General features: G+C 42.3%; 1 long non-coding RNA gene across 1 annotated transcript; it reads right to left on the reverse strand.

Annotated features, from left to right (window-relative positions):
- Positions 1 to 2,303: 2,303 nt before the first annotated feature.
- Positions 2,304 to 3,689, reverse strand: LOC308698476. Its single transcript, XR_014031065.1, has 4 exons — positions 3,590 to 3,689; positions 3,388 to 3,521; positions 3,222 to 3,314; positions 2,304 to 3,138 (listed from the first exon to the last, which is right to left on the reverse strand). It is a non-coding gene; the product is annotated as an uncharacterized lncRNA (long non-coding RNA).
- Positions 3,690 to 26,005: the final 22,316 nt, after the last annotated feature.

A 26,005-nucleotide genomic window follows, 5' to 3' on the forward strand; every position in this document is an offset into this window, starting at 1 on the left:
CGCAAGTTCTTGTCGACACTGAACGTCTCCGAGGCGAAAAACATGGACTCCACAATCGCTGTCATATTGCTGATGACCTTCTTTAGAGAGAAAGATGAGGCCATTTTCCTTCTCATTTTACTGGATTCATATAATGGCTGATGCATATATATGTTCAGTTCAGATGTATAAAGATGTACTGTGGTCTCCCACATGAGCACTGCTTCTGTCTGCTCTTCTGCATCAGGACACCAGTACCCATGCAGATCAGGACACCAGTACCCATGGAGATCAGGACACCAGTACCCATGCAGATCAGGACACCAGTACCCATGCAGATCAGGACACCAGTACCCATGCAGATCAGGACACCAGTACCCATGCAGATCAGGACACCAGTACCCATGCAGATCAGGACACCAGTACCCATGCAGATCAGGACACCAGTACCCATGGAGATCAGGACACCAGTACCCATGCAGATCAGGACACCAGTACCCATGCAGATCAGGACACCAGTACCCATGCAGATCAGGACACCAGTACCCATGCAGATCAGGACACCAGTACCCATGCAGATCAGGACACCAGTACCCATGCAGATCAGGACACCAGTACCCATGCAGATCAGGACACCAGTACCCATGCAGATCAGGACACCAGTACCCATGCAGATCAGGACACCAGTACCCATGCAGATCAGGACACCAGTACCCATGCAGATCAGGACACCAGTACCCATGCAGATGCTGAAGCTCAGCCGGCTCTCCACGACACCAAGAGTCATCATGCTGGGTGAGGCATTCAGTGTTCACACTCACACCAGTTGCTCCACACTGCAGTGTTGAGTATTTCTCTTTCGGTTAATACAGAGGTAAGTACTATTGTTCATACACAATATTCTTCAATACAATGTTCAGCTATTGAAGAACGCATTAAAACTCATAAATGAGAGCGGTTTTAGCTTTGTAACATGGATCGAGGAGATCAGGATCCTAGACTTTAGTTTAAAGGGACAGTACACCCAGAAATGTACTCACCCTCACATAGTTTCATTCTCATTTACAGGTATTGCGTTTCGGCACATCTCCTGGCTGAATGTGTTGTGGCTCCATATACTGTAAATGAAATGAAAGCTGTTTATCACACTGATGTCTGTCAAGCTGTAGTGTTACTCAGTGGGGATGTTCACATTTTATTGACAAAAATGCGTTAGAACAGGTTCATCTCGAAGACGAGTTAGTTCAGAATCAGCTACATACAGCAGGTCGGCTGACTCGATCTCCTTCTCATTCCCGGAGCGTCACAGAGCATTTCCCTGTTGAAGCCCAACACACACACACACACACACACACACACACACACTGTACAAACGGTATATTCTATCCCCTTACACTAACCCGACCCCTAAACCTACCCATCATACACAACTTTCTGCATTTTTACATTTCCAAAAAAACTCATTCTGTATGATTTATAAGCTTGTTTACCCATGGGGACCTCAATTTAGGTCCCCACTGTGACACGAGTCCCCATGAGTCTGTGTGCATTCAGGTTGAAGTCCCCACCGGGATAGAAAAACAGGTACACTACACACACACACACACACACATACACACACCAGCGTCAGTGACTTCAGTGGAGCTGCTCTGAACAGTTTCTCTCAGCGCTTCTAGACGGCCATTGGAGAAATGTCAAGTCAAGTCAAGTCATCTTCATTTATATAGCGCTTTTAACAATGTAGATTGTCTCAAAGCAGCTTTACAGAGATAAGCGTATAATTTAAGGTAACAGAGATTGTTTCGGCTTTACAGCAGAGTTAAGTTATTTCCATCTAAAGTTAGTTTTAAATGCTGTGATTATGTCCCGCCGCGGACGCTCAGCGTCTCTGGAGTGAAGGAGGAGTGGGCGGGCCTGGACTCCGGCTTCTGCGTGATGATTGGACGGTCTGTCGAAAGGCTGCGTCTCCTTTTGATTGACAGCGATTTCATCCAATAAAAAGTCGCTGATGCTGAAGCTGGTCGAGCTCAGTCCCATTGCGGACTTCTCAAGTGTAGTCGAAACACAAACTGCTGCAACCTATCTCTTGGGATTTGCTGGTCGAAATTGCTAGCCAATTTTCATCATACATTTTATACAATTATACATTTATGTCTTTTTTATATTATTACTTATTATATTTTTATATTATTGTGGCATCCGAGACAATTACAGTTACCAAAGCACCGACTACGCCACCTTGGGAGTTTCACCCCAGGAATTATGCCTAAAGGCTACACAGGTTTACCACCAAGGCAGTTATAAATGGGAGACACAGACTTGTGTACAAAGTTACAAAAAGTGCTTTATTTTAATCAGTTTAAAATAACAATCCAGTGCTTAACAACAGATTGGGGCACACACACGTACTCACACACACACACGACAATCCACAGGGCTGCAACCTTACTTCAGGTTAATTAGGTGAAAGATCAAATCCAGTTTGTGCCACACACACTTGTACTAATGTGAGATCTCATGCATATAGCAAAGCACTGCAATCCGTGAGAAACACCACCACCGCACGTCACACACCCTCGTCCCGAGTAAACCTGCAGCTCCTGAGGAATACACACGCACACGCCAAACATAAGTTAGTAACAATGTTAAATTTTGCAACCAAACAGCCACATAAAAGAAAGACTTCAGATTAAGTTTACTAAACCATAAAGAATCGTCAGAAAACAAAAATAGGAAAAAATAAACAGATATCTGAAAATGGTAAGACAGCTACAACCATCAAACCAATTAAATCAAACCAATAATTAAATTAAGTTGAAATTATAAGGTCAGCTGACTAATCAGAAAAATAAACAATACTCAATACACTCAAGATAAATGGTTTCTTTTCAAAATGAAAAGGAATCAGCCACTGAGTTATAACACAAAAATAAGTAAATCACAACAAAAACACAACATGAAACAAAATAAACAAATGCCCTTAAAGAAAAGAGCTCAACCACACAAACCAAAACAAAAGAAAAAAATAATAATATTCCACACGCCCCAATAGACGGGAGTACGCTCAAAAGCGATCCTGATGAAGACAGCACACTGGACGTGTGCTCCACGTGGGAACAAAGCAGCGATATAATCGTGAAAGCGAAGCCACACTTTCTCCTAAAATTTAAACAAACAATTAAAAAGAGACGGCATGCAAAATCATTCGTCGAGACTTACGAACAAAGAGATTTTGCACTTACCAGCAGGTCGTTGCGGAACTGACTAGTCAACACATTCAAGCACGCGGTTTAAAAGGAATAATGATCCAGTGTATGTTCTTATACACTAACGCCCTAAAGCCATATTAACAGTCATTAACATTGCCAAATGCTGAAATTACATAAGATTTTAATTAAACATACGTACCAGGCCGACAAGAGAAAGTAACACGCCAACGTAAAAGGCAAGATCAGAGGGCATGCGCACATACGAGTATAAAACTCGCTTACGGAGTGACAAAGCCACACGGGAGGGGAACAGCAAATGGCAAGTGAAGCTACCTAAACAAAACACTCCTGTTAGCGTTTACACATCAACTCTTAACTGCCAATACATCACTTTTTCCTACCTGAAATGCTTCACCCCAATCACAAACCCAGCCAGGAGAAGAGACAGCACCCCAGAGGGGAGTCGCTTACCTGAGCTACGAATGTGTGACGCTTATATGTGTACGTAACACGGCGCCCATTACTGACGTCACACAAGCGTCATAACTCTCATGTCACATTATTATTAGTAATAATTAAAATCTGGGATCTGCATTGGCCCTGCCAAGTCTGGAGAGTGTTTTTATAGTTTAATGAGTTCAATTTTAATAAAAGTTTTTAAACGGACTTCTGAGTGTTATCATAATTGACGTGACATCTAATAATCAGTAATATCACTGTGTGAAATATTTTTTGAACACAAACCTTTATATTTCATTCTTTCTAAAGTGTGTAACAGATTGTAGTTAGTTATAATAGTTGTGTATATATGTGAATATAAAAATAAAATAAAAATTAATCAATTATACTGCATAGTAACTTTTCAGTATTTTAAATCATTAAAGAGACACGCATTATCTGCTCTTTTATCTTTTTACACATTCCTTTCCCACATATAACTGAATGAGGAAAGAAAGAAAAAATCCCCCCCCCCAGGAGGATTAAAAAATATCGGCAGTCTCTACAAGCAATTATACAAAAAAAAAAAAAACTGCGCTGAAAAGGTCTTATAAAAGTCTAAGTGGAAGCCATCAGGCCCTGGAGCCTTGTTACTGTCACGGGTTGTGAGTACAGGCAGGCGAAGACGAAAAGGCAGAAGCTCCAATGTAAGAATTTAATCACAGATATACTTCCAAAGGTACAGACAGGCAGGGTATACACTCAAACACAGGAGTATTCGCCGACACTAGAATACAACGACAACTACAGACAAAGACTAACTGAACTGAAGGGAACTAAATACTAACACTGATGAACAGAAACAGGTGAGACAGATGATGATAATTAACAGAACACAGGTGAATTAACTGAACTGATAATGACAGGCGGGAAACTTAACTAGACAGACATGTGACTAATGACAGAAGAACAACACAGAACAAGCGTGACAGTTACACTGCATGAGGCCAATGCAAGAGGTGACTTCATCTAACCTGAGAGGTACATCTAATGTCTCCTCTGTTAGTGTATTAATAGTGGGTATATTTAAATGATGTAGGAAAGACTCCATTAAGGAAGCATCAGAAGGAGGTTGAGAAGTATAAAGACTGGAGTAAAAGGAGGAAAAGACAGAGTTGATTTTTTGAGGGTCAGTAACAAGCTTATCAGAATGGTTATCATTTCTGCGTGATATAGCGGGATGCGGACAGAATTCACAGAAGTCAGTTCTGGCGAGAAGCCCTACATCGAATGTTCACTGAGGTCGGCTCTTGAAAGCAGGCAAAAAGGAGATATCTAACATATGCGGGGCATGATCAGAAATAACAATGGCAGAGTAATCTGAAGAAATAATCAATCCGAGAGTAAACATGGTGCACACCAGAGAAGAAAGAAAACACCTTGTCAGAGGGGTGAAGAAAGCACCAGGGATCTACACAACCTGTTTGATTTCTCAGCGAAATTAGAGACCTGGACATAGCGGAAAGAGAAGATGATTTAGTCACAGATTTATCAAGATTATTAACGATAACAGTTAAGCCTTTCCTACTTCCATCTGCTTATTCAGTATTTCTGTATTTCTTTACACTTCATTAAGCTATCATTTCTTTCAATTTTAATTATTTCTAAATTAATGTTTTTGCAATTAATTCATATATGCTGCATGAAAAATAGCACTCCAATACAGTAGGTGGCGATAATGCACCTTAAAGTTGGTGCCACCCGCCATAAAACCGAAGAAGATCAGGGTCTGGTCTCGTCAGCGTTACTACGAACGTTGCTGTAACCTCGTTAATACGGCTGTTTGCAGTCAGACTCCCTACAGTTGGTAGTCAACCAGAATGCCTATTACCGCCGTTAGCTGCCACGGCAAAACCACGCGGCAAAAATAAACCAGTCGCATTTCAAGTCGTTTGCGAAATTACCGCCAGGTGGCGCAAATGGACATTTTGCAAAATAGACGTTGAATTAGCGTTCGACAAACGCAGCAGCGCATTCATTTGAATTTATTTTTCTCATAACAGCTAAAACAACTTAATATACTCTGCCATTTTTTGGTCATACAGATAAGAGTACATAATTCAAAACTGTAAACTTTTATTCATGTACACTCACAATAGACTAACGACTAAACGTTTTCTGTGGTCTCTGTCTCCGGGAACTGCGCATCACAATGAACTGAAAGCCACTTGCCTCAGCTCAGTCACGATAAGAAATATGTCTAAAGCTTTAAATGTCTAAATATTTAATAAATGTTATCTGATTATGTAATCCATGTGAAACCTAATGGACACAGAGGATCTACTCAAAACATGTTCCCTTTCGAAAGGGAACTCTACACTACGTCAGAATGACGCTATGGGGAACGCCTCAGGCGTGACAGGTGTCTGAAATAAATATCAACTCACGTCAATTATGTTGACCGGCGACAGCCCGTGAATCATCAGCTTGATTGATTAACGCGCAACCTGGATGTATAAAGGGAAGCCTTGCATACATGACAACATCTTTTCGTCTTCAGGGACTGTTTTTGTCTGGTAAGAATATCGCTTACAGTGAATATTAAGATGAAACGTGCAGAGAAGAAGCAGAGCTTCCGTAAGTGTGCAGACCCGTGCCCAAGGTTCTTGACGCCGGGTGACACACACGATCTGTGCGTTGTTTGTTTGGGTGAAGAGCATGCACGAGAGGCTCTCGAGAGAGCTTTTTGTGCGAACTGTGAGAGTTTTTCTTTGAAGACTCTCCGCTCTCGTCTGACCCTTTTCTCGAGGGAAGAGGGTTCAGCTTCTGAGCCGCGTGGTGCGGGTCCCGCTCGGGCTGAGGCTCAGCGGCGACTCTCATCATGGGGGGCTCAGAAGGAGCTGGCCGAGCGTCTTGAGAGGGAGGTTCACCTCTCAGACAGCTCGTCCACTGACGAGAATGAGCTGCAGGTAGATGATGACGTGTTATCACTATCACCAAATGCGTCTGCAGCTGCTGCTCTTCCGGACGGGCAGGAAATGATTGATGTCGTCAGTCTGGCAGATACTGAGCCATCTCAACCATCCTGCCCTGTGTATGCGGAGCTGGTGGATGTTATGGGGCGCGCCACCGACAGTTTGCAGCTGCCGTGGAGGCGCGTCAGGGAAGAAACCGCTCGTGGTCGTCTCGACGATCGGTTTCTTTCCAGCCATAGGCCACCAGCTCAGGTGAGCCTTCCATTCCTTCCAGATCTCCATGCTGAGATCAAGAAGGCATGGAAGAACCCGTACTCTGCTCGTATTCATCCACATCAGCGGGGTAGTTTCGCTGCTGTGGATGGAGCTGCGGAGCATGGGTATGTGTCGATGCCGCCCGTTGACGAGACGTTGGCTAACTATCTCGTCTCTGGGCAGGCATCGACACTAAGAGCTCCTACCCTGCCATCCAAGCCGCTTAAAACAACTTCGCGCTTGAATGGCAGAGCATACACTGCAGCGGGTCAGGCCGGTGCTGCTCTGCACACACTCGCTGTGTTACAGGCGTACCAGGCCGACCTGCTGCGGGATCTCGACCAGGGGGCAGGACTGTCCCCTGAGGCGGTTATTGAGCTGCGCCGTACCACGGATCTGGCTCTCCGGGCTACCAAACAATCTGCTGCCGCCATTGGCCGGTCAATGGCGGCTATGGTGGCCACGGAGAGACATCTGTGGCTTAACCTGGCCGACATCGGGGAGAAAGAGAAGACCTTTCTTCTTGATTCGCCGGTTTCGCCCGCTGAACTTTTTGGCCCCTCCGTTCAGACGGTGGTTGAAAAGTTCAGGGAGGCGAGGGCGCGCTCAGCTGCATTTAAGAGCTGCATACCGCTGAGATCCGAGTCCGCGCCCAAACAGGCGGGCAGGCCTGGCCAGTCTGGGTCTGAGGGCCATAGACAGGCCCAGAGGGCCAGCGTCTCTTCTCGTGCGCCTCCTCCGGTCCGGAGTAGGTCACAGAGGAGACGCAGTTCCCGCAGGAAGAAGGATCTGAGGGAGGTCATCCAGCAAAAGCGCACTCAGCGGCGCTAGGGATGATTTCCCCGGATGCCTTCTTCTGATGTTCCCCAGGCGTCTCTTACATCAGGCCTGGGGCTGGGTCTATGATGAATATCATGTCTGATGGCCCCCCTTCAGCCTGGTTAGTAGAAGCGCCTCTTTCAGGCATGTAAGTGGTTAACCCAGGTACTCTTTTGGAAAAGAGAGAGTTCCTAACGTGTCTTTACTTTACACGCCGCAGGTGTACTGTCTGGTCTTCTTTGTATAATGTTTTTTGTGCGCAAATAACATATTTCTGTTTCTCTTACAGACCGAGTATCCTGTATAGAGTTTGGGGGCATGTTTTTGGTAAGAAGGTAAAAATAAGATTTTTGGAGGTGCTGTATGGCAGGTAGTAGGCCTTTGCAGGCCTCCTTGACCAGATAGTCCTCTTTTTAAAAATATATATATATATATTGTGGATATCAGGTTAGAGGCTTCTCCAGGCCTTCCTGAATATGAGCTCCCACATGCTGTGGTTGTATTTGAGGTCCCACATACTGTGGTTGGCAGGTCAGAGGCCTCACCAGGCCTTCCTGTATTTTAGCTTCCATATATTGTGGTTGAACTCCCATATATTGTGGTTACGAGCCTCCACATGTCAGGTTACAGGCCTCACCGGCCTTCCTGAAGGTGAGCTCCTACATACTGTGGTCGTCAGGTTACAGGCCTCATCTGGCCTTCCTGGTTATAAGCTTCCACATTCTGTGGTTATCAGGTCAGAGGCCTCACTAGGCCTTCCTGAGTGTGAGCTCCCACATACTGTGGTTGTATATGAGCTCCCACATACTGTAGTTGCCAGGTTATAGGCCTCACCAGGCCTTCTTGGTTAGGAGTTTTTCACATGTCAGGTTTCAGGCCTCACCGGCCTTCCTGAATGTGAGCTCCCTCATACTGTGGTTGTACATGAGCTCCCACATACTGTAGTCGCCAGGTTATAGGCCTCACCAGGCCTTCTTGGTTAGGAGTTTTTCACATGTCAGGTTTCGGGCCTCGCCGGCCTTCCTGAATGTGAGCTCCTACATACTGTGAGCTTCCACTTACTGTGGTTATCAAGTTATAGGCCTTACCAGGCCTTCTTGAATATGAGCTCCCACATACTGTGGTTGAATATGAGCTCCCACATTCTGTGGTTATCAAGTTATAGGCCTCACTAGGCCTTCTTGAATATGAGCTCCCACATACTGTGGTTATCAGGTCATAGGCCTCACTAGGCCTTCCTGAGTATAGCTCTCACATACTGTGGTTGAATATGAGCTCCCACATTCTGTGGTTGTCAAGTTTTAGGCCTCACCAGGCCTTCTTGAATATGAGCCCCCACATTCTGTGGTTATCAGGTCAGAGGCCTCACCAGGCCTTCCTGAATGAGAGCTTCCACATATTTTGGTTGAATATGAGCTCCCACTTACTGTGGGTATCAAGTTATAGGCCTCACCAGGCCTTCTTGAATATGAGCTCCCACATACTGTGGTTATCAGGTCATAGGCCTCACTAGGCCTTCCTGAGTATAGCTCTCACATACTGTGGTTGAATATGAGCTCCCACATTCTGTGGTTGTCAAGTTTTAGGCCTCACCAGGCCTTCTTGAATATGAGCCTCCACATTCTGTGGTTATCAGGTCAGAGGCCTCACCAGGCCTTCCTGAATGAGAGTTTCCACATATTTTGGCTGAATATGAGCTCCCACTTACTGTGAGTATCAAGTTATAGGCCTCACCAGGCCTTCTTGAATATCAGCTCCCACATACTGTGGTTATCAGGTCATAGGCCTCACTAGGCCTTCCTGAGTATAGCTCTCACTTACTGTGGTTGAATATGAGCTCCCACATTCTGTGGTTATCAAGTTATAGGCCTCACCAGGCCTTCTTGAATAGGAGCTCCCACATATTGTGATTATCAGGTTTGAGGCCTCTCCAGGCCATCCTATGAGCTCCCACGTGCTGTGGTCGTTAGGTCACAGGCCTCACCGGCCTTCCTGAGTTTTAACCTTCCACAATTAGTGGTCACCAGGCTTTAGGCCTCTGCGGCCTTCCTGGTTATGAGTTCTTTCATGTCAGGTGGTAGGCCTCACCAGGCCTTACTGAATGAGAACTCCCACGTATTGTGTCTATCAGGTTGCAGGCTTCTTCTGGCTTTCCTGATTATAGGTTCCCACGTACGGTGGTTCCCTGGTTACAGGCCTCACCAGGCCTTCCTGGGTTTGAGCTTTTACATGTCAGGTTACAGGCCTCATCCGGCCTTCCCGAATGTGGGCTCACACATACTGTGTTTTTAGAGTGATGAAGTACGGGCAATCCTTTACTTCATTCCTTTTTGGTACATACGTTCCTTACGTTTTTATCCATGCTTTTGGTAAGTCACACGACTTATGTCTTGTGTACTTTCTAAATCCATTTTCTATGGTAAGGGTCATGCGCGTATCGCTTCTGTCCCTTCCTATGTGGATCAGACCCTGGTTTTGCCTCGGGTCCCACTCTAGATGCGGCCTGTCGTCACTTTATTACGACAGACGCCTTTCTCTAGTTAACTTTCACATTCTGATGAGCTCCCACACATTGTGGTCACCGTGTTACAGGCCTCACTGGCCTTCTCGAGTATGAGCTCCCACATGCTGTGGTTGCCAGGTTAGAGGCCTTATCAGGCCTTCTTGGGTTCAGAATGGCTAAGTACATGCACTTTCTTTCATGTACTGTCTATTTCCATTTTCTATTTCCATTTTTTATGGTAAGGGTGTGCGCTATACGCTTTATTCCCTTTCTGAAAGTGAGCTCCCACATCCTGTGGTCGCCAGGTTAGAGGCCTCACCGGCCTTCCTGATATGAGCTCCCACATGTGTGGTCGCCAGGTTAGAGGCCTCATCGGCCTTCCTGATTTGAGCTCCCATATGCTGTGGTTGCCAGGTTAGAGGCCTCACCGGCCTTCCTGATAGGAGTTCCCACATGCTGTGGTTATGATTGAGCTCCCACATAGTGTGGTTAGCAGGTCAGAGGCCTCACAAGGCCTTCCTGAATATGAGTTCCCACATACTGTGGTTGTATTTGAGCTCCCACATGCTGTGGTTGGCAGGTCACAGGCCTTACACAGGCCTTCCTGTATTTGAGCTTCCATATATTGTAAGCTCCCCCATGTTGTGGTCGCCAGGCTAGAGGTCCTACCAGGCCTTCCTGGAGGTAGCTCCTTTTTAGGCCCTCTCAGGCCTCCTCAGTGTTTTGAAACACAAACACTGGGTAGATCCATGGATCGAGTAGAGAGACTCCCCTCGCTGGCAAGGGTTGTAAAGCACTATGCTGAGTCATACTCTCCAGGGTTTCCCGTCTCTGAGATCCGGGCTGAGTGGTTCACTGCCTGTTTTGCAGTCCCTCGGGTTGGATGCCTTCTTAAGGCAAGTGTCCAGAGGCTCTGTCTTCAGACAGACAGGAAGTGGCCAGACTCTAGTGTCTTATGTAGTGACACCAGGTCAGGCCTGCCTGGTGGTATTTCAGGTGGCACGCTCCCCTGAATAGTGACTGGCTGGGAGTCCCTTGGGCCCCCTAGCCACACTCCCTAGAAGGGACCCCTTCTTTTGGAAGTGGTGGTCCTAAGCCTTTGAGCTGGCCCAGATATACCCCCCATTAACTATGTTCTGGCGGTTTCTTGGTTCATTAGCTTGGGTGATGACCGGTAGGGAGTGCTGTCACTGACAGCCCGATGTGACCTAAGGGTGAGTGGTTCCAGTGTTTTCTGAATTACTGGTTCGGACAGTTGTCACTGCCTTTGGGCATGCACTCCCCTCAGCATGGTGGCGTTGGTATATCGTTCCCCATAGCGTCATTCTGACGTAGTGTAGAGTTCCCTTTCGAAAGGGAACGTCTCAGGTTACGACTGTAACCTATGTTCCCTGAGAACAGGGAACGAGACACTACGTCTTCCTGCCATGCTTCGGGGCCTGCCTGCAACAGTCCCTTCAGACGATAGGATGTTGTCATGTATGCAAGGCTTCCCTTTATACATCCAGGTTGCGCGTTAATCAATCAAGCTGATGATTCACGGGCTGTCGCCGGTCAACATAATTGACGTGAGTTGATATTTATTTCAGACACCTGTCACGCCTGAGGCGTTCCCCATAGCGTCATTCTGACGTAGTGTCTCGTTCCCTGTTCTCAGGGAACATAGGTTACAGTCGTAACCTGAGACGTTTATCATGTGTATGAGCGCTTCCCAATGAGGAAAGGACAACGCAAGAGTGAAACTCTCGCTCTAATTAAACGTAAATCACTCTGAATTAAAATTTAAAAACAGATCAAATAATTTATAATTTCTTTGTCGAAATGTTGCGATATTGTTTCATTTAAGTTCATAATTATTCTATAAATGTTTTTAGTTTAACAGCAGCACGAAATACCCACAGTGGTTCGAGATTTATTTGAATAAATAAAATAACTGCCCTCTGATTAATTCACAAATCACACCATGGTTTTAAGGATCCAAAGATCCCTGTGGAATTTAATATTGAGTTGAATTTGTTTTTCATGACAACAAGTGAACATTTGAACAGTTTGAAGTTTGTATTTCATTTTTCTTGGAAAAAGCTGGCTTAAACCAAAGTAGCGTTTTAATTCTTCAATTAGCCTATTGAAATAATGAAATATTTTGTTAATAAACTGTTTAATGACAGAAATATAACTACATGTAGCCTAAATTATTTAATTCCTTCACTGTCAACACTTTAATAATGCTAATGAATTGCGACTTCTCTTTGTCTCAGACGCTCCTCTCCTCTCAGAGCCGGAGGGGGTTTGGAGGGGCAGTTCAGTGGCTTTATCGAGGGGGTGCAGGACAATATAGGTGTTAATGTCTCGTCCTTCATATGGAGAGTGTCGGATAGCCAGCCTATGCCATGGACTTGCTGTTGCTCACTGTCTGGGGGCAGCATGAGCTGGTGCAAGGCTCCTGGTACAGATTGGAGAACGTATCTATGAGACCGTTCAAGGGAATGGCCATGCTGAGCACCACCATGCAGACGACCATCAGTCAGATGGAAGATTGTGGTGCAGCTAAGGAACTCACGGACGCTGACCTGCAGACAGTGTTGGGTGAAATAGTGGACGCGGGAGTGAAGGTGGAACACTTTTGCCCTAAACACCACTTGTTGCAGACCGTCAATGCAAGTACTTTGATGACTCGCTGCAATGAACGCCAAGCATTTTGCAAAACGTCCAAAACAACGGTTGAGTTTCGGGGCCATGTCAGTGTTATGGTCAAGTCTGCACAGCAGAAGATTTATCTGGATGATGTGCAGATCCCAGATTTGCTGAAATTGAAGGCTGGTGAATCGGTGGATTCAGTCTGGTTGCAGACATTCTTGTCCACGATGAGATGTGCATCCAGACATGGAGGGAGTTTGTCGCTAAAGTGACCTTTAATGACAAAAGTGTCAGCAGCAGTTCAGGGCCGTCTGATGCAGCGGAAGACACGGCAGACAGAAGAGCAGAAGATTCTTCTGTTGAGTTGGAGGGACCTGGATGCTTTGAAGGATTGTAAAGAAGCACTGGAAAGGTGCTGTTGAACTGTAACAGAGCAATGGACACGTGTAATAGATGAGAAGTATCAAGGGCACTTTTTTATTTTGCCTTTTGAAGAACTTCTGACTGTTCAACACTGCGATAACAGAGCACTATGTGGCTTGATTGTTTTAAAGGAGAAATTCTGTTGCAGGGAAACTAAAATTTGTCTGTGAAACTGGGGGCAAATCAAACTCTGTGTAATTATTTCTTTACCAAAACATCACAGTTGCTGGTATGAGATGTTGGTACAGATGAGCAGAGGGATTGCTGGTATGAGATGATGGTGCAGATGAGCAGAGGGATTGCTGGTATGAGATGATGGTGCAGATGAGCTGAAGGATTGCTGGTATGAGATGATGGTACAGATGAGCTGAAGGATTGCTGGTATGAGATGATGGTACAGATGAGCTGAAGGATTGCTGGTATGAGATGTTGGTACAGATGAGCAGAGGGATTGCTGGTATGAGATGATGGTACAGATGAGCAGAGGGATTGCTGGTATGAGATGATGGTGCAGATAAGCTGAAGGATTGCTGGTATGAGATGATGGTACAGATGAGCAGAGGGATTGCTGGTATGAGATGATGGTGCAGATGAGCTGAAGGATTGCTGGTATGAGATGATGGTGCAGATGAGCAGAGGGATTGCTGGTATGAGATGATGGTACAGATGAGCTGAAGGATTGCTGGTATGAGATGATGGTACAGATGAGCTGAAGGATTGCTGGTATGAGATGATGGTGCAGATGAGCTGAAGGATTGCTGGTATGAGATGATGATGGTGCAGATGAGCAGAAGGATTGCTGGTATGAGATGATGATGGTACAGATGAGCAGAGGGATTGCTGGTATGAGATGATGGTGCAGATGAGCTGAAGGAATGCTGGTATGAGATGATGGTACAGATGAGCTGAAGGATTGCTGGTATGAGATGATGGTACAGATGAGCTGAAGGATTGCTGGTATGAGATGATGGTGCAGATGAGCAGAGGGATTGCTGGTATGAGATGATGGTACAGATGAGCTGAAGGATTGCTGGTATGAGATGATGGTACAGATGAGCTGAAGGATTGCTGGTATGAGATGATGCTGCAGATGAGCTGAAGGATTGCTGGTATGAGATGATGATGGTGCAGATGAGCAGAAGGATTGCTGGTATGAGATGATGATGGTACAGATGAGCAGAGGGATTGCTGGTATGAGATGATGGTGCAGATGAGCTGAAGGATTGCTGGTATGAGATGATGGTACAGATGAGCTGAAGGATTGCTGGTATGAGATGATGGTACAGATGAGCTGAAGGATTGCTGGTATGAGATGATGGTGCAGATGAGCAGAGGGATTGCTGGTATGAGATGATGGTACAGATGAGCTGAAGGATTGCTGGTATGAGATGATGGTACAGATGAGCTGAAGGATTGCTGGTATGAGATGATGGTGCAGATGAGCTGAAGGATTGCTGGTATGAGATGATGATGGTGCAGATGAGCAGAAGGATTGCTGGTATGAGATGATGATGGTACAGATGAGCAGAGGGATTGCTGGTATGAGATGATGGTGCAGATGAGCTGAAGGATTGCTGGTATGAGATGATGGTACAGATGAGCTGAAGGATTGCTGGTATGAGATGATGGTACAGATGAGCTGAAGGATTGCTGGTATGAGGTGATGGTGCAGATGAGCAGAGGGATTGCTGGTATGAGATGATGGTACAGATGAGCTGAAGGATTGCTGGTATGAGATGATGGTACAGATGAGCTGAAGGATTGCTGGTATGAGATGATGGTGCAGATGAGCTGAAGGATTGCTGGTATGAGATGATGATGGTGCAGATGAGCAGAAGGATTGCTGGTATGAGATGATGATGGTACAGATGAGCAGAGGGATTGCTGGTATGAGATGATGGTGCAGATGAGCTGAAGGATTGCTGGTATGAGATGATGGTACAGATGAGCTGAAGGATTGCTGGTATGAGATGATGGTACAGATGAGCTGAAGGATTGCTGGTATGAGATGATGGTGCAGATGAGCAGAGGGATTGCTGGTATGAGATGATGGTACAGATGAGCTGAAGGATTGCTGGTATGAGATGATGGTACAGATGAGCTGAAGGATTGCTGGTATGAGATGATGGTGCAGATGAGCTGAAGGATTGCCGGTATGAGATGATGATGGTACAGATGAGCAGAGGGATTGCTGGTATGAGATGATGGTGCAGATGAGCTGAAGGATTGCTGGTATGAGATGATGGTACAGATGAGCTGAAGGATTGCTGGTATGAGATGATGGTACAGATGAGCTGAAGGATTGCTGGTATGAGATGATGGTGCAGATGAGCAGAGGGATTGCTGGTATGATATGATGGTACAGATGAGCTGAAGGATTGCTGGTATGAGATGATGGTACAGATGAGCTGAAGGATTGCTGGTATGAGATGATGGTGCAGATGAGCAGAAGGATTGCTGGTATGAGATGATGATGGTGCAGATGAGCAGAAGGATTGCTGGTATGAGATGATGATGGTGCAGATGAGCAGAGGGATTGCTGGTATGAGATGATGATGGTACAGATGAGCAGAGGGATTGCTGGTATGAGATGATGGTGCAGATGAGCTGAAGGATTGCTGGTATGAGATGATGGTACAGATGAGCTGAAGGATTGCTGGTATGAGATGATGGTACAGATGAGCTGAAGGATTGCTGGTATGAGATGATGGTGCAGATGAGCAGAGGGATTGCTGGTATGAGATGATGGTACAGATGAGCTGAAGGATTGCTGGTATGAGATGATGGTACAGATGAGCTGAAGGATTGCTGGTATGAGATGATGGTGCAGATGAGCTGAAGGATTGCTGGTATGAGATGATGATGGTGCAGATGAGCAGAAGGATTGCTGGTATGAGATGATGATGGTACAGATGAGCAGAGGGATTGCTGGTATGAGATGATGGTGCAGATGAGCTGAAGGATTGCTGGTATGAGATGATGGTACAGATGAGCTGAAGGATTGCTGGTATGAGATGATGGTACAGATGAGCTGAAGGATTGCTGGTATGAGATGATGGTGCAGATGAGCAGAGGGATTGCTGGTATGAGATGATGGTACAGATGAGCTGAAGGATTGCTGGTATGAGATGATGGTACAGATGAGCTGAAGGATTGCTGGTATGAGATGATGGTGCAGATGAGCTGAAGGATTGCTGGTATGAGATGATGATGGTGCAGATGAGCAGAAGGATTGCTGGTATGAGATGATGATGGTACAGATGAGCAGAGGGATTGCTGGTATGAGATGATGGTGCAGATGAGCTGAAGGATTGCTGGTATGAGATGATGGTACAGATGAGCTGAAGGATTGCTGGTATGAGATGATGGTACAGATGAGCTGAAGGATTGCTGGTATGAGATGATGGTACAGATGAGCTGAAGGATTGCTGGTATGAGATGATGGTGCAGATGAGCTGAAGGATTGCTGGTATGAGATGATGATGGTGCAGATGAGCAGAAGGATTGCTGGTATGAGATGATGATGGTGCAGATGAGCTGAAGGACTGCTGGTATGAGATGATGGTACAGATGAGCTGAAGGATTGCTGGTATGAGATGATGGTACAGATGAGCTGAAGGATTGCTGGTATGAGATGATGGTACAGATGAGCTGAAGGATTGCTGGTATGAGATGATGGTACAGATGAGCTGAAGGATTGCTGGTATGAGATGATGGTGCAGATGAGCTGAAGGATTGCTGGTATGAGATGATGATGGTGCAGATGAGCAGAAGGATTGCTGGTATGAGATGATGATGGTGCAGATGAGCTGAAGGACTGCTGGTATGAGATGATGGTGCAGATGAGCTGAAGGATTGCTGGTATGAGATGATGGTACAAATGAGCTGAAGGATTGCTGGTATGAGATGATGGTACAGATGAGCTGAAGGATTGCTGGTATGAGATGATGGTGCAGATGAGCTGAAGGATTGCTGGTATGAGATGATGATGGTGCAGATGAGCTGAAGGACTGCTGGTATGAGATGATGGTACAGATGAGCAGAGGGATTGCTGGTATCACGACAGAGAGTGAGAGTAACGTTGATGAACACTAACCCAGCAGCAGCTGCACGTAGATGGAGAACTGCCGTGGCCAGAAGAACATATAATGTGCAATATCCAAACAGTCTGTGGCATATGGATGGAAATATGCGTCTCATCAGGTATTTAGGATTTTCTTTAAAAAAAAAACACCTCCATTTAACATTTAATATATAATGTTAATATTTACATATTAACCCTCATGGTCTGATGTGACTGACCTTGATTGAAATAAAAAAAAATTCCCTTCAAATATTTTTCATACTTAAAGCAAATCTGCTCAGCTGAAACCTCCACATGCACATCTGTGAAAACCAGTAAAACAAATCTAAATAGACAGTTAGTATGGGTGCATTGTAATGGCTGTGTTTTGACTGATCAGATTTTTTCTTTGAATTTACTATTCATTAAGACTAACAACTAATCCACAAAGTATGAATCAGCAAAATAATGGCCTAGACTAGGTGTAAAATAAAACAATTACAAATCATTTTAATTTCTGCTTAGTTTTTAGTGAGTTATAGCAGTATGTTAGAGCTGTTAAATATCTGTTCATTTATAAATATCAATAGTCATTCATGGAGATATAGATGGATACTCTCGCCTCATAACTTGAACTGTAATACAGACATCAGATCTGCCACAGTGCTCACACAGTTCTTAAAAGCCTCATGTGTTCATGGACTTCCACCTAGAGTGCGGTCAGATCACGGTGGAGAGAAAACACAAGTGCATAGCTCATGAATGTTGTTCATGGTGTGGAGCGCAGAAGCCACATCACAGGGAGTCTGTCCACAATCAGAGGATTGAGCGCCTTTGGAGAGATGTTTTCCTGCATGTTTTCCACAGTTTCTACAATGAATTCTACAACTTTGAGGACAATGATCCTCAAGCTAGAGCCTGCAAACAACGTCCAAAAGCTTTCTCTTCATCTTTTGTATTTACCTGCAGGTTTCGTGAAGCCTGGAATCGTCACCGTCTGAGAACGGAAAACAACGAACACCCGCTCAGATATGGACTGATGGCATGCTGACCAACATGGGGGTAAATAGCACGTCTATTAACAGTGTGTTTGGTGATGATCCATTGATGGAGCACAATTTAGACTCTAGAGGGACTTCTGGCACAACATGGCATTAACAACTTCCCAGCTGAAATGTTCGACCAGTTCCCTGCCGTTAATGTCCAACAACCCAGTGTTGACCTCAGCCAGGAACAACAGAAAGAGGTTCTGATTGCCACAGAAGACATTGCTGACTTAAAATATCAAATGTGCTGCAATTAAATTTCCCATCGACTTTCATTAACTGTGTGAAAATAAATCTGAAAACCTGTTTGTTAAATCTTTTTGTTTGTCAACGTAGAATAGACAAAAAAAAAAAAAAGACCCTGAATATTTGAGTCAATTTTTCTCAACTTCCAAACTGCCAAACAGATAAACACTTTTTGCAGTGCTTTCTTTCTTTTCCACAATATTTTACAATGTGGCCTCAATAGTTTTACTTGTATATTTCATTCACTAAACTGGTGAGTAACAAAAATAAATAAATAAACGTGAGAAATCTCCTTTCCGTCTATCCCAGATCGAATTCCTTTTCACATTTATATCCAAAAGGCTACACAACACCCATTGATTTACACCTTGTCACAAAAGGAAACTGAAAGAGTATGCTTAATGAGTTTTTCCTTTATTAAAGGCTTAACCAATATATTTATAAAACAAAGATCAACAAACAGGCAAACAAATTTACATAATAACCAGATCGTCAGGAGAGGGACAGGCCAAAATAACAAACAAAACAGGGGCTTCCTAAAGTTTAAGCCCAGCTAAATTCCCTAACAAAAGAAATAAAAAATTAAAGGCAATTATCTTACCTCCCTCCCTGACTAACGAGAAATAAACAGGAGAAAAGTTTAGGGATGGATAATTCCAATAAATTGGCATCCGTCTCCCTACACGGTTTAATAATTTAAACTCACACAGTCTAAATTGTCATTGTACTCAGACAACAGATTTCACAACAGAATATAAGGTCTTTTTCAACAGCAGTTAACACAACAACATCTGTGATAGCTGGAGAGGGATTCCTCCTGATCTTCTTCTTCGATAAATTTTATTGGCAGTTTGCAATCCTTGTGCATTACCGCCATCCACTGGACTGAGGTGTGATCACATTGGGACGTCATCATTAAAAAAAATAAAAAAATAAACAACTTTTAACATCCTATAGGACCAAAAAGCCCAAGCTTCAGCTGGCGCTGCATGTTCAGCTCCTCCAGCTTCCACCCTGAGCTCCTCAACCTCCAGGAGGGAAACTAAAAAAAAATAGTTCTAGGTTTTAATTCAACTTGCTAGTTGGGTTTCTTTAAGAAAAGTTATAACCGCCCTAACTGTGGACTGTGTGCTGGTTATACTCAATACATTTTCCATTGTTAAGTCTTTCTTTACCGCTCTCTTCATATTTTCCCTTTCTCTGGTGTATTGTGTACAATCTAGAAGTATATGTTTTACATTTTCTATTACTCCACAATTTGTGCATAGTCCAGTCTGATGTTTCCCTATAATATGTAATCCACTATTTAAACTTGTATCCTCAGTCTGGTAAACCATGTTTCCTCCTGCCTTTCCAATCCACTGATTTTACTAGCTGTGACCTCTTTGTGTATGTTATACAAATGTCTGCCTTTTCCCTCCCTATTCCATCTCTCCTGCCACATTCTGTTAATTTTGTCCTTAATAATACTTTTAATTTCTGTCCTGCTTAATTTGATATCCAGTTCAACCAGTTCTGATGTAACAGCTTCCTTCGCCAGCATGTCTGCCTTCTCGTTCCCCTCCACTCCCCTGTGTGCAGGAACCCATAGAAATCCTACGCTCATGCTCTGTTGGTTTATTGTAAAAATGAGTTGATTAATTTCATCTAGTAGATCTGTCTACATGTAGACTTTTCACTCTGAATGCATGCAAGTGAGGACATTGAGTCTGAACAGATGATCACCTTATTGGGTTTTACTTCTTCCACCCATTGTAAAGCCAGAATTATTGCTAACATTTCTGCTGTAAAAATGGCCAGATGGTCTGTTGTCCTTTTTTTAATATTAACATTATACTTTAAAATGTGGACTGCAACCCGTTTTCCCAGTCTGATCTTTTGATGCGTCTGTGAAAATCTGAACTGTGTCATCATAATTTATGTCAATATATTGCTGAACGTTTTGATATATCCCTGTTTTAATTATGTTCTTAGCTTCCACATCTACCCTGGGGGAACAAAACATCCATGGTGGAATTGTTGGTATGCTAACAGTTTACAACACGCAATGCTGTCAATTTCCATATCCTTTGCCTGCCTATTCCCATGCCACCCAAAACTGCATGATGGGCGCCCATACTCCCAGCATTCTAATAACACCTGCTTTGTGGGGTGTGTTTCTTCATGACCTTGCAGATTTATCCAGTAAGACATGGATAGTTTTAATCGCCTTAGGTCTACAGGCATTTCTCCTACTTCTATTTGTAATGATGGAATAGGTGTTGTCCTAAACGCACCACAACATATTCGAAGTGCCTTGGCCTGTACTCTATCTAGTTCTTGCATTAAGGTTTTAGTTGTTGAATTATAAACTACGCTTCCATAATCAAAAACAGAACAAATCAGTGCAGTATAAATCCTTTGCAGGGACATGCCTGATGCTCCCCAGCTAAACACTTCAGTATATTTACACCTTTTTTGCACTTATCTATCATTTTCTGAATGTGCGTTTTAAAATTTAGCTTAACGTCAAACCATACCCCCAAATATCTTATACAATCAACTTGTTTAAGATGCTGCCCATACAGTTTAAGATCTATAGTAGGGTTCGTTCTTTTTTTGGAAAAACATATAAATTGTGTCTTTTCAATAGATAGATGAAAGCCCCACTCATATGACCACTTTTCAACCTTAACAATTGCTGATTGCATTTTAACCTTCAGATTGTCAATATTCCTTCCTCTCACCCATAATGCCCCATCATCAGCATATAATGCTCTACCCATCCTCTGATCTATTCCATTAAAAATGTCATTAATCATTATATTAAAAAGCATTGGGCCACATACACTTCCTTGTGGAGTTTCCTCCTGATCATAGTTTCTTTGCTGCTTTATACAGGCTGCCAACAGAAAAGCCACGCTCCTGCTAATTAGCATCAGCTGCGGACGATTTGGAGAGCTGCATGAGAGAAAGAGAGAGAGAGAGAGAGAGAGAGAGAGAGAGAGAGAGAGAGAGAGAGAGAGAGAGAGAGAGAGAGAAAGACAGAGCAAAACAATCACCAGCACAATATAAACACAAAACTCACAGGACGTAACACCACAAAGATTGCAAGCTGCCAATAATATTCACTGAAGAAGAAGGACGTAACACATTCTTTTAGTTGAATTGTTGGGGATACTTAAATTGATTGATCGATTCAACAGTGCTATTGATCTGCATTACCAAACGTGGATGTTTTACACCAGAAACAAACACTGATGTACTATTTTATTTAATACTGTGAAGCTGCTTTGATACAATCTGTATTGTGAAAGGCGCTATATAAATAAAGTTGACTTGACTTGACTTGACTTGTTTACATTTAACAGTTGTGTACACTGAAAGAAAGAAATCGGATCCAGCTGAGGAATAGGTCAGTTCTATATTTGCTTTGTTCTAATCGCAAGTGTCTGTACACGCAAAAATACAGTTTAAATATGAATCGCGTTTCTGTGTGTGAATGAATGAACGGCTTTTACCAAACTCTATTGCTATACTGAGATGAGTAAAAATCGACTACAAAAATCGGATAGATTATAAAGTTTTAAAATACTTTATAAACTGTAAAATACTGCCACATCAAATAAGCTTATAATGTTGCCAATTTCTGCTCATATGTTAAATATATTTATTACATGGCTTGGCTGAATTCCAATGTAGAATGCGGTCTGTTATTTCTTGATAACAGACCGCTGCGAGCTATAACAGACCGTTGCCATGCAAAACAGCGTGTTGCTATGGACGCGGAACGGACTATTTTCTTTGGCGTAAGCAATACAATCGTTTTTAAAACAATAAACTCCTTTTTAAATCAATTATTTGTGTCAAATGAATTATTTATTTTGTAGGTAGCCATGTAATAAGCGGGATAATGTATAGAGAGGCGGTCGTTATAGCGAATAACAAGCCCTTCAGGCTGTCAAGACCCCTCCGCTTCGCATCGGGTTCTCGTTCAGCCTGTCGGGCTTGTTATTTGCTATAACGACCGCCTCTCTATACATTATCCCTTACATATATATATATATGTATATATATATATATATATATATACACACTGTATATATATTATGTTTTGTCAAAAATAAAGTCATCAACTAAGATGTTATTATAGTGTTTGTTCCAATGTAGGCTATATTCAAACTAATGAATCCTTAACTTTGAAATACGTATGATAAAATGTATACTTTAGTTTTTACAAAGAAAGATTACACTGGAAATATTGTTAAAATTTTAATTGTTGTTGTAATTGTATAACCTTTTTAATATAATAGCAAAATATATATAAATACAAGGATAGATGTAAGCAAAATCTTAAAAGGTCAATATAAGCCTTCTCTTTAAATTATTTTTATTGTGTTTTATTAGTGACACATTTGAGAATATATTCCAAAACGTTCTGAAAATACAGTATGAGAATTAACTGCACAATTACTAGAAATGTTTACCTTGGATATTATACAATTTGCAAGCACAATTTGTGAAAAAACAACAACAACTGTGTTTCCAACTATGAACCAATTTTGTATTATATATATATATATATATATATATATATATATATATATATATATATATATATATATATATATATATATATATTGTCCTTGCATTCTTTCTTGTGGCTCAGTCACACACCTGAATGAATGGCTCATTATTTATGCATCCCCATTACGCAGGCCATTGTCTCCTCAGGTGTGAACCACTCAATATTCATGATGGTGTTGGATCATTGACGCCCACTCGCATATTTCCTTTCCAAACAAAAAGTATCTTACAAAATTTAAATCAATGTATTGTTTTATGTGAATGATTAGGCAGGATGATTTTCAGATCATTTTGAAGAAAAAACTCTAGGCGACGAAATCCATTATTCAGAAGTCCTGTGGACACATATTTAGTATGTGTTTTGTGGCCTGATTTCAGAAACTTTCATTTTTAGTTTTTCCAATAACCATGCATAAACATTATTCTCTCAAAAATACAAACATGTACATACATGTTGCTCACATATTATGGTAGGCCTTTTTGTGCTAAATAGAGTGTAATTACACCTTTGCCATTAATATTTTCATAAGCAACTGAAAAAAGCACAAATGTCAGGGCATGTCAAAAACATCTCAAGGACCCCAAAAACACCTTAGACCCCAGAGGGTTAAAGAACTCATAACCACATTGGACCGCCAGTATGGAGTGCCAGGGCGTGGATATTTCTATATAACGCTGAGCTTCTTTTAATAGCATGCCAAGAACTTCACTCACCCTGTTGGCCACTATGGAATTCCAAAGCTGCCTATATTAAAAATAAATAAATACATAAATAAATATACAAATAAATGTAAAAAATAAAAAATAAATAAATACATATATAATTAAATATACACAGAAAAGCAAAAAAACGAAAATAAATAATTATTTATACATTTATTTCCTTATTTATGTATATATTTATTTTTTCCCATATTTATTTATTCTTGTATTTATTTATACATTTATTCATTTATACATTTATTTATTTATACATTTATTTATTTTTACATTTATTTATTTATACATTGATGTATTTCTACATTTATTTATTTATTCATTTATTTCTTCCTACATTTCCTCCTGCGTAGGGTAATGAGGAGGGCGTGGTTTACCTCAGACATAGCAATCGAGCTCAGAGTAAGCGAAGGCGAAGGGTTGAGGCCACAGTGACACCCTGTGGCAAAATACAATAAGTATAGCTGACTGACGTTGATACGGTCTGTGACTGCGAGGTATATAGTCAAAATCCTAAATCTTACTGTGTGACATGGATAGGCTATAGGCTACTTTTTATTCCGCACATGGCCGTAGAACATCGTTTGGTCTGGATTTGTAAAATGTCCTGGGTTAACAAACATGAAACAGGGACTCTGAAACGGAAGCGCTTGATATCTTCCATTTTTCGGTCAGAACTCATGGAAAGGAAGCTGGGCACATATAGGCTACAGTGAAGTCGACGCAAGCATATTGACCAATGCTTTTGAAACGAGACCATTGCATTTTAATGTAGCCTAATTTCCAAAAACAATACTGACAGCAACAGAAACATTTTTTTTTATTCTATTAAGCGGTGGTAGTATAAACTCATGTCCAGGGGCAACCTTATTAATTGTATGAACGTCACGTTAATCCACATCGTTAAATTCAGTTAGAGGATAAGACAGGGCAGTTAGCCTACCACTAAAATCCAACCAGAGCTTCATCAGAGCCATCAATACAGAATAGATCTTAATGCATTTACACAGCAATTAGCCTACAAGTGCATACAAATATTGTGAAGTGTTTTACATTTTGAAGACATAAATATGTATGATGGAATCAATAAAGTGATAGGCCTACGTTTAATATGAAACTAAAACAGACACCAGGTGGCAGAAAGTCACTGTCTTAATGAGTCAGTTCAATCCACTCGTTTGATTACTTAAAATACACAGAATCAAAAACAACTTGACGTTGAAGCGGTTCAGCTGTGGATTTGTTTCTGATCATTTCTATTTAGGCCTATGCGTTATTTAAATAATAATAATAATAATAATAATAATAATAAATAAATAAATGACCAAATGTTCAAAAAGTTGGCAGAGAGGGGGTCATGTTCGGGGAAACAACATAATTGTTGATAGGCTATTTTTCGGGGCCATGAGTTTAATGCGCAAACCTGCGTGACCATATAGCAACTATTCAGAAATGGAAATATTGAATGAATATATACAGGTTTACAGGTTTGTATCTCGTTATTATTTTCAGAATAGTAAAGTCTTTGTAACCAACCATAGTGATCAAATATCGAAGCTATCTCTATCTAATAGGCTACTTCAAAGATCAAATCAAGTTATTTATTGTTAAATTTTGTAAACATTTCTGTAGCCCAAAAACATAACAAAAAATAGCTAGTAGCCTACATAACTTTTTAATTTGTATTATTATTATTATCATTCTTTCTTTCTTTTTATTATTATTATTATTATTATTATTATAGGCTATTGTTATCATCATCATCATCAGCAGCAGCTGGCAAACCATTATGGAGTCTATTTAAAAGGAATGATTGTGGCGAGGAGTTTGGTCAAACTATGGCAGTGATAGCCTACAGCGAATATAACGGGTTGAAATAAAAGACGGCGCCGTCCACGGAGACATTTCTATGTGCACTATTTCATCCGTGAAAACCTTAGTCCCCTGGCTATCATGTCAGAATCTGCAATTCAAAATAAATTTTGCCAGAAAATTCAGCAGCTTGTGGATTAACGTGACATTCATACATTTAATAAGGTTGCCCCTGGCCTGGACATGAGTTTATGGAGGTAGGCTAAAGACTACCACCGCTTAATAGAATAAAAAAAAAATTTCTGTTGCTGTCAGTA

The sequence above is a fragment of the Scardinius erythrophthalmus genome (assembly GCF_964197995.2).
Source record: "Scardinius erythrophthalmus genome assembly, chromosome: 11".
Lineage (NCBI taxonomy): Eukaryota > Metazoa > Chordata > Actinopteri > Cypriniformes > Leuciscidae > Scardinius > Scardinius erythrophthalmus.